Consider the following 11,107-nt stretch of genomic DNA (forward strand, 5'->3'; position numbering starts at 1 on the left):
TCAGCAGACTCCATCTCATAGGTGATGTCACGGAGCCAGTCATCAGCATCCAGAGGCTGAGTTGAGCTGCGGTAGATGGTTGGGTTGAGGCGTATGAAATCTTGAAGAGTCACTTGGGCTGGCTGCTGGTTCATATTGGGGCGAGGAAACTGAGCCATCATATTTTCCATGAATTGGCGGTTCAGTTCGAACTGTTGGATCATACCAGCCATGTACTCAGGTGGTGGTGGGGCATCGCCACCGCGACCACGACCACCTGGTCTAACCATCCTGCTAATATATAACAGGGGTAGTTCAGCATTGAGAAAATTTGCAATGACAAGAATCATTCATGATGAAACATGCATAATTGAAAGGAGCACGATAGCTACTGCATAGTAGTCGGCATAACTTACAAAAGGGGTCATGCATAGAGTTCAGTACATAGAGTTCAGTACATGGACTAAAACATCATAGGCGGCACACAGGCTCGCGACGACTGAAACTAATACTACCATCAAGCCTACATCAGTCCCAAGAGGTACTGTGGAGGTAATCGTAGCCCGACAGCTGGTAGTGAGGCAACAGATAGTCCTCCACGTCAGCAGACTGGGGGCCGCGGATACTCAAGTGTAGAGCCCGGTGCTCAGGTGGCAGAAAAGGTCCAAGTGCGGGAGAGTAGCCTCCCACCTCTGGCCAACCAACACCGTGGGGCATCACGGTCCTGGCTGGGTAGATCGCAGTACGCGGTACCTGTCCAGACCGGACAAAGGGGTGCAGTAGCGTCAGAGCACGGTAAAGGTGCTGACGGGTGGTGTACATCTCGTGGCGAAGAGCTCGGTTAGCTCGATCTAGCCCATCAGCATGCAGAACCAGGTGCTGATGGTAGAAGGGCTCCCGGGTGTCAGTGGAGTAGGCAGCAGTATAGTATCCCTCCGCACCAACATCAGAGGCGATAGCAATGTGCCTGAAAGGGGAGGTGTCCAACTCCCGATACTCTCCACGAAGACGTGTCAGAGCAGCATAGGCTGCATCGTGGACAGCCATATCGATGGTCACACCAACACCATGTGCGGTGTGCAGCACAGTAGTGGAGTCGTACTCCCGAGAGTAGAGGTGGACGATGGCACGGTACTGCTCCTGGTTAAAGTCCTGGTACTCCTCGTAGACGGTGAACTCAGGGTGCCAGCGATAACCCAGATAGGTCATCATCTCAGCTAGCACCGCAGGTGATCCCGAGGCACCAATGGCCGTCGTGTGGCGCACGACCTGCCTCGAGGGTTCCATCTGAAAGCAAAGACGTTTCAAAGGAGTCAATTGACAGTGTGTGAATTGTTCAAAATACTATTCTAAGAAACAACTATGGCTTATCCATCTTTGGGGTGAACGCGGTCACGGGATCCTAGTGTTAGAGTTAGTAAATTCGTTTAACCCGAGTAGAAGAGAGTTCAGAGTCCCAGAGTAAAGGCCGAGGAGTAAAAGATCCTAGTACCACCCAATGGCGACGTGGACCCGTAAGACACACAGCCATGTTAGTAAAAGTTTTTGTAATGTCTAGACTCGACTTCGGCCAAGGAGTGTGGAAGGGGGTTTCCTACAGGCAGTCGGCTCTGATACCAACTTGTGATGCCCCCGATTTGACCGTACACTAATCATGCACGCAAATGTGTACGACCAAGATCAGGGACTCACGGGAAGATATCACAACACAACTCTAAAACATAAATAAGTCATACAAGCATCATAATACAAGCCAGGGGCCTCGAGGGCTCGAATATAAGTGCTCGATCACAGACGAGTCAGCGGAAGCAACAATATCTGAGTACAGACATAAGTTAAACAAGTTTTGCCTTAAGAAGGCTAGCACAAAAGTAGCAACGATCGAAGAGGCAAGGCCTCCTGCCTGGGACATCCTAACTACTCCTGGTCGTCGTCAGCGGCCTGCACGTAGTAGTAGGCACCTCCAGTGCCGTAGGTGTCGTCGTCGACGGTGGCGTCTGGCTCCTGGACTCCAACATCTGGTTGCGACAACCAGATAGAAAGGAAAGGGGGAAAAAGAGGGAGAGAAGCAACCGTGAGTACTCATCCAAAGTACTCGCAAGCAAGGAGCTACACTACATATGCATGGTTATATGTGTAAAGGGGCATATCAGTGGTCTGAACTGCAGAATGCCAGAATAAAAGGGGGATAGCTAGTCCTGTCGAAGACTACGCTTCTGGACATCTCCATCTTGCAGCATGTAGAAGAGAGTAGATTGAAGTCCTCCAAGTAGCATCGCATAGCATAATCCTACCCGGCAATCCCCTCCTCGTCGCCCTGTTAGAGAGCGATCACCGGGTTGTATCTGGCACTTGGAAGGGTGTATTTTATTCAGTATCCAGTTCTAGTTGTCATAAGCTCAAGGTACAACTCCGGGTCGTCCTTTTACCGAGGGACACGGCTATTCGAATAGATAAACTTCCCTGCAGGGGTGCACCACATAACCCAACACGCTCGATCCCAATTGGCCGGACACACTTTTCTGGGTCATGCCCGGCCTCGTAAGATCAACGCGTCGCAGCCCCACCTAAGCACAACAGAGCGGTCAGCACGCCGGTCTAATCCTAAGCGCGCAGGGGTCTGGGTCCATCGCCCTATGCACACCTGCACGTTGCGAACGCGGCCGCGAGCAGACCTAGCAACCCACACGATCACGACGGTTACGTCAAAGCGGTCCAACACGGCGCGCGCCACTCAGTCGCTGACGTCACGAAGGCTTCGGCTGATACCACGACGCCGGGATACCCATAACTACTCCCGCGTAGATGGCTAGTGCGTATAGACCAAATGGCCAGACTCAGATCAAATACCAAGATCTCGTTAAGCGTGTTAAGTATCCGCGAACGCCGACCAGGGCCAGGCCCACCTCTTACCTAGGCGGTCTCAACCTGCCCTGTCGCTCCGCCACAAAGATCCACTTGCGGGTACTCCTACGAGCCGACCCGACTTTAGTCATCACATGTGTCATGTATATAGTATATAAGTATATACCCGCGATCACCGCCCAGGTGATCACGGCCCGATAGTGTAGCACAGCAGACGGACAAGAATGTAGGGCCACTGATGGAAATCTAGCATCCTATACTAAGCATGTAGGATTGCAGGTAAAGGTATCAACAGTAGTAGCAAGGATAGACTATGCATCAGAATAGGATATCGAAAAGCAGTAACATGCTACACTACTCTAATGCAAGCAGTATAGAGGAGAGTAGGCGATATCTGGTGATCAAGGGGGGGGGCTTGCCTGGTTGCTCTGGCAAGTAGGAGGGGTCGTCGACTCCGTAGTCGAACTGGGCAGCAGCAGTGTCGGTCTCGTAGTCTACCGGAGAGAAGAGGGGGAAGAAACAGTAAATACAATGCAAACATAAGCATGACGATGCGTGACATGACAGTGAGCGGTGCTAGGGGTGTCCTAACGCGACAGTAGGTGGTACCGGTGAAGGGGGGGGGGAACATCCGGGAGGTATTCCCGATGTTTCACGTTTTCGGACAGACGGACCGGAGGGGGAAAGTTGCTAGTTCGATAGGTTAGGGAGGTGTGGTGGACGAACGGACTGCGTATTCGGATTCGTCTCGTCGTTCTGAGCAACTTTCATATAGAAAACATTTTCATCTGAGTTACGGTTTAAAAGATATGAATTTTCAAAGTTTATTTGAATTTCTGGAATTATTTAATTAACAGAAAAAGGGATATGACGTCAGCATGACGTATGAGTGACGTCAGCGGTCAACAGTCCGGGTTGACTGGTCAAACTGACAAGGGGGACCCACCTGTCATAGACAGTGGGTTAACAGAGGATTAAACTAATTAGTTTTTAGTTAATTAACTACTGGGCCTACCTGTCAGTGAGAGATTAATTAAACTAATTATTTTTATTTATAAAACATTTTCTTTTTTTTAATTTTTGCGGCGGGGCCCGCATGTCAGTGACTGGGCCTGCCCAGTCAACTGGGAACCGTGGGGGCCACTGGCAGTGACCCAGGGGGTGGCCCCAGGTGTGCCACGTCGGCGGCCGGCGCCGGAGCAACGCCGGCGACCAGACGCACGGCGGCGCGGCTCGGGAGGGGTACGGGTTTCACGTACAGGGGGTCTCCGGGGGCGTGGCTGGGCGCGTTCGACACGGCTCGACGTCGCGCGTCCAACGGCGGTGGTCGGAGGGGCTGGAACGGCCGGAGACGAGCGCTACGAACTCGCCGGCGGCGAGGTGCTACGGGTGCCCGACGGAAGCTACGCTAGAGCGCGCGAACGGCCGAACTAACTACCTAGGCGGGTGCGGCTCGGTGCGGTCGGGCTAGCGGGCCAACGCCCGTGACCATTTGGTCACCGGAGACACGCCGGCGGCGAGCTCCGCGGCGTGGCGTTCGGGCGCGCGCGGGGAAGCAGCTACAGAGCGCGAGCGAGCTAACGGAGAGGGGGAGGAGGTAGAGGAGCTCACCGCGCGGCGCAAGAAAGGCCCGTGGGTGGCTTAGTAGCAGCAGGTCGTCGCCGGGGAAGAAGGGGGTCGCCGGCGCCCGAAGATGAAGGCGAGCTCGGGGAGGCCGATGCAGTGGCTCCGAGCTTCGACGGAGAGGCGGAGGGGGTGTAGTCGAGGGCGGCGACGTCGTACGACACGGCGAGGTGGCGAGTGGGGCACGGTGGCCGCGTGAACGAGGGGAACGGCGGCGAGCGCGTCGGGCGTGGGGAAGAGGGGGGGCGGCGCGGATCCGGGGGAGGGAAGGGGGAGGCGCGGGGGCCGAGAGGGAGAGCGGGGGTGAGTGGGAGAGAGGCCCGAGGAGGGGGGGAGCTGGCGACCTTATCCCCTCCGGCGTCGGTGCCGGCGAGGGGGTCGGGCGGCAGCGCGCCCCTGTTCCGACCGGGTCGGGGGAACAGGGAAGGGGCGAGGGAGGAGGTGGGCTGGGCCGGGGGCGCGGGGGTGCGGCCCAGTTTGGGCCGGGGGGGCAGTGGGGGGAAAGCGGGCCCTTTTCCCCTTTTTTTTCTTTTTCTCTGCCTGGGTTCTGTTTTCTGTTTTCTTTTTATTTGTTTATTTCCTTTTCTGTTTTATTTCATTTAAAGTATTTAGGCATTTTATAAAAAGGAGTTTTCTCCACCATAATTGCCAGTGTATTATTTAGCACCCACAGAACATTTTTGTTTGAGTTTTTGAAAACTTTTATTTTTCACTTTAATTATATTTGAAGTTTGAGCTAGGAGTTTGAAAGGAAGGTGATTCAAATGTGATCAAGCCCTGTTTAGCAACATGATTAGCTTAATCACAGGGGGTTACTGTAGCATGATTCTCAGGGTGTTACACACTGCCACCAAGCTATTAAAGCTTCGTGATGAACTATAACATATCAGGGATATATATGATGATCCTTGAGCAACTCGCGATGTTTGACACCGCGAAAGTAGAAATCAAATAGGAGCATCAATTATTGATGGTTAGTAAAACCACTAGTTTCAAGAAGGGCAAGGGCAAAAGGGATACTTCATGAAACAGCAAATCATTTGCTGCTCTAGTGAAGAATCCCAAGGTTGAACCCAAACCCGAGTCTAAGTGCTTCTGTAATGAGGGGAACGGTCACTGAAGCAAAACTACCCTAGATACTTGGTAGATGAGAAGGCAGGCAAGGTCGACAGAAGTATATTGGATATACATTATATGAATGTGTACTTTACTAGTACTCCTAGCAGCACCAGGGTATTAGATACCGGTTCGGTTGCTAAGTGTTAGTAACTCGAAATAAAAGCCGCGGAATAAACGGAGACTAGCTAAAGGTGAGATGACGATATGTGTTGGAAGTGTTTCCAAGGTTGATGTGATCAATCATCGCATGCTCCCTCTACCATCGAGATTGGTGTTAAACCTAAATAATTGTTATTTGGTGTTTGCGTTGAGCATAAACATGATTGGATTATGTTTATCGCAATACGGTTATTCATTTAAGGAGAATAATGGTTACTCTGTTTATTTGAATAATACCTTCAATGGTCTTGCACCTAAAATGAATCTCGATCGCAGTGATACACATGTTCGTGCCAAAAGATATAAAATAGTGATGATAGTACCACATACTTGTGGCACTGCCATTTGAGTCATATTGGTATAGAACGCATGAAGAAGCTCCATGTAGATGGATCTTTGGACTCACTCATTTTTGAAAAGATTGAGACATGCGAACCATGTCTATTGGTATATATGCATGAAGAAACTCCATGCAGATGGTTCGTTTGGACTCACTTGATTTTGAATCACTTGAGACATGCAAATCATACCACATGGGCAAGATGACTGAAAGGCCTCGTTTTCAGTAAGATGGAACAAGAGAGCAACTTATTGGAAGTAATACATTTTGATGTATGCAGTCCAATGAGTGTTGAGGCATGCAGTGGATATCGTTATGTTCTTACTTCACAGATGATTTGAGTAGATGCTGAGTGTATTTACTTGATGAAACACAAGTCTGAATTATTGAAAGGTTCAAGTAATTTCAGAGTGAAGTTGAAGATCGTTGTGACAAGAGGATAAGATGTCTGTGATATGATCATAGAGATGAGTATCTGAGTTACGAGTTTGGCACACAATTAAGACATTGTGGAAAGTGTTTCACAATTAATACCGCCTGGAACACCATAGTGTGATGGTGTGTCCGAACATCATAACTGCACCCTATTGGATATGGTGCATGCCATGATGTCTCTTATCGAATTACCACTATCGTTTATGGGTTAGGCATTAGAGACAACCGCATTCACTTTAAATAGGGCACCACGCAATTCCGTTGAGACGACACCGTATGAACTATGGTTTAGAGAAACCTAAGCTGTCGTTTCTTAAAAGTTTGGGGCTGCGATGCTTATATGAAAAAGTTTCAGGCTGATAAGCTCGAACCCAAAGCGGATAAATGCATCTTCATAGAATACCCAAAACAGTTGGGTATACCTCCTATTTCAGATCTGGAAGCAAAAGTAATTGCTTCTAGAAACGAGTCCTTTCTCGAGGAAAAGTTTCTCTCGAAAGAATTGAGTGGGAGGATGGTGGAGACTTGATAAGGTTATTGAACCATGACTTCAACTAGTATGTAGCAGGGCACAGGAAGTTGTTCCTGTGGCACCTACACCAATTGAAGTGGAAGCTTATGATAGTGATCATGAAACTTCGGATCAAGTCACTACCAAACCTCGTAGGACGACGAGGATGCGTGCTACTTCGGAGTGGAACGTGATCCTGTCTTGGAAGTCATGTTGCTAGATAACAATGAACCTACGAGCTATGGAGAAGCGATGGTGGGCCCATATTCAGACAAATGGTTAGAAGCCATGAAATCCGAGATAGGATCCATGTATCAGAACAAAGCATGGACTTTGGTGAACTTGCCCGATGATCGGCAAGCCATTGAGATAAATGGCTCTTTAAGAAGAAGACGGACACGGACGGTAATGTTACCGTCTATGAAGCTCGACTTGTGGCAAAGAGTATTTTCACAAGTTCAAGGAGTTGACTACAATGAGATTTTCTCATCCATAGCGATGCTTAAGTCCGTCGGAATCATGTTAGCATTAGCTGCATTTATGAAATCTGGCAGATGGATGTCAAAAACAAGTTTCCTTACCAGTTTTCGTAAGGAAAGGTTGTATGTGATACAATCAGAAAGGTTTTGTCGATCCTAAAGGATGCTAGCTCCAGCGATCCTTCCATGGACTAGAGCAAGCATCTCGGAGTCAGAATGTACGCTTTGATGGAGTGATCAAAGTTTTTGGGTTTATACAAAGTTTGTTAGAAACTTGTATTTACAATAAAGTGAGTGGGAGCGCTACAACATTTCTGATAAGTATATGTGAATGACATATTGTTGATCCGAAATGATGTAAATTTTCTGGAAAGCATAAAGGGTTGTTTGAAAGGAGTTTTTCAAAGGAAGACCTGGATAAAGCTGCTTACATATTGGGCATCAAGATCTATAGAGATAGATCAAGACGCCTGATGACACTTTCAAAGAACGCACACCTTGACATGATTTTGAAAGAGTTCAAAATAGATCAGCAAAGGAGTTCTTGGCTGTGTCACAAGGTGTGAGTATTGAGTAAGACTCAGGACCTGGCCACAGCAGAAGAGAGAGAAAGGACGAAGGTCGTCCCCTATGCTTCAGACGTAGGCTCTACAGTATGCTATGCTGTGTACCGCACATGAAGTGTGCCTTGCCATGAGTTGGTCAAGGGGTACAATAGTGATCCGGGAATGGATCACGTGACAGCGGTCGAACTTATCCTTAGTATCTAGTGGACTAAGGAATTTTCTCGATTATGGAGGTGAAAAGGAGTTCGTCGTAAAGGGTTACGTCGATGCGAACTTTGACACTAATCCGGATGACTCTGAGTAGTAAACCGGATTCGTATAGTAGAGCAATTATTTGAAATGGCTCCAAGTAGCGTGTGGTAGCATCCACAAGATGACATAGATATTCGTAAAGCACACACGGATCTGAAAGGTTCAGACCCGTTGACTAATAACCTCTCTCACAAGCATAACATGATCAAACCAGAACTCATTGAGTGTTAATCACATAGAGATGTGAACCAGATTGTTGACTCTAGTAAACTCTTTGGATGTTGGTCACATGGTGATGTGACCTAAGAGTGTTAATCACATGGTGATGTGAACTAGATTATTGACTCTAGTGCAAGTGGGAGACTGTTAGAAATATGCCCTAGAGGCAATAATAAATTGGTTATTATTATATTTCCTTGTTCATGATAATCGTTTATTATCCATGCTAGAATTGTATTGATAGGAAACTCAGATACATGTGTGGATACATAGACAACACCATGTCCCTAGTAAGCCTCTAGTTGACTAGCTCGTTGATCAATAGATGGTTACGGTTTCCTGACCATGGACATTGGATGTCGTTGATAACGGGGTCACATCATTAGGAGAATGATGTGATGGACAAGACCCAATCCTAAGCCTAGCACAAGATCGTGTAGTTCGTTTGCTAAGAGCTTTTCTAATGTCAAGTATCATTTCCTTAGACCATGAGATTGTGCAACTCCCGGATACCGTAGGAATGCTTTGGGTGTACCAAACGTCACAACATAACTGGGTGGCTATAAAGGTGCACTACAGGTATCTCCGAAAGTGTCTGTTGGGTTGGCACGAATCGAGACTGGGATTTGTCACTCTGTGTAAACGGAGAGGTATCTCTGGGCCCACTCGGTAGGACATCATCATAATGTGCACAATGTGACCAAGGAGTTGATCACGGGATGATGTGAGTTACGGAACGAGTAAAGAGACTTGCCGGTAACGAGATTGAACAAGGTATCGGGATACCGACGATCGAATCTCGGGCAAGTACCATACCGATTGACAAAGGGAATTGGATACGGGATTGATTGAATCCTCGACATCGTGGTTCATCCGATGAGATCATTGAGGAGCATGTGGGAGCCAACATGGGTATCCAGATCCCGCTGTTGGTTATTGACCGGAGAGTCGTCTCGGTCATGTCTGCATGTCTCCCGAACCCGTAGGGTCTACACACTTAAGGTTCGGTGACGCTAGGGTTATAGAGATATTAGTATGCAGTAACCCGAAAGTTGTTCGGAGTCCCGGATGAGATCCCGGATGTCACTAGGAGTTCCGGAATGGTCCGGAGGTAAAGATTTATATATGGAAAGTCTTATTTTGGTCGCCGGAAAGGTTTCACACTTTATCGGTATTGTACCGGGAGTGCCGAAAGGGGTCCGGGGGTCCACCAGCCCCGGGGGGCCACATGGGCTGTAGGGGGTGCGCCTTGGCCTATATGGGCCAAGGGCACCCGCCCCAAGAGGCCCATGCGCCAAGAGATAAGGGAAAGGGAGAGTCCTAAGGGGGGAAGGCACCTCCGAGGTGCCTTGGGGAGGATGGACTGCTCCCTGGCCGCACCCTTCCTTGGAGGAAGGGCCAAGGCTGCGCCCCCCCTCTCCCTTGGCCCTATATATAGTGGGGGGGAGGGAGGGCAGCAATATCAAAGCCCTGTCGCCTCCCTCTCCCTCCCGTGACACCTCTTCCTCCCCGCTTGCGCTTGGCGAAGCCCTGTTGGAATCCCGCTACTTCCACCACCACGCCGTCGTGCTGCTGGATCTCCATCAACCTCTCCTCCCCCCTTGCTGGATCAAGAAGGAGGAGACGTCGCTGCTCCGTACGTGTGTTGAACGCGGAGGTGCCGTCCGTTCGGCGCTAGGATCATCGGTGATTTGGATCACGACGAGTACGACTCCATCAACCCCGTTCTCTTGAACGCTTCCGCTCGCGATCTACAAGGGTATGTAGATGCACTCCCCTTCCCCTCGTTGCTAGATTACTCCATAGATTGATCTTGGTGATGCGTAGAAAATTTTGAATTTCTGCTACGTTCCCCAACAGCCTGCTGAGCTCCAGGTTAAAACTGAGGCAGAGAAGAGGTTGAAAGAACTTCTCCGCGAAGAAGAATTGAAGTGGGCTTTGCGGGCTAAGGTCCGCAAAGTGGTCCAAGGGGACGCGAATACTCAATTCTTTCATCTGATTGCTAATGGTAAGCACAGAAAGAAGAGAATATTCCAACTTGAACAGGATGAGGGCACTATTTTAGGACAGGATAACCTAAAAACCGATATAACCGAGTATTATAGGCAGTTATTTGGACCTCCGGAGGATAATTGTGTATCCCTCGATGAGTCCAGGACTGAGGATGTGCCTCAACTTTCGGCTGCTGATAATGATATTCTGGTTGCCCCGTTCTCGGAGAAGGAGGTGTTTGATGCTATAGCACAGTTGAAAAATAATAAGGCTCCTGGACCGGATGGATTTCCGGTTGAGTTCTACAAGAAGTGCTGGCATATTATTAAGGGGGATTTGCTACCTATGTTTCATGATCTGTTCTCTGGACAGCTTCAATTATTTCACTTGAATTTTGGAACTATCACACTGCTTCCTAAGAAAACGGATGCTGTGAGAATTGAGCAGTTCAGGCCGATCTGCCTTCTCAATGTTAGTTTTAAAATCTTCACCAAGGTCGGGACTAATAGGCTCACACAGATTGCGCATTCTGTGGTGCAGCAATCCCAAACTGCCTTCATGCCGGACA

This window comes from Aegilops tauschii, chromosome 6, assembly GCF_002575655.3.
Source record: "Aegilops tauschii subsp. strangulata cultivar AL8/78 chromosome 6, Aet v6.0, whole genome shotgun sequence".
Taxonomy (NCBI): domain Eukaryota; kingdom Viridiplantae; phylum Streptophyta; class Magnoliopsida; order Poales; family Poaceae; genus Aegilops; species Aegilops tauschii.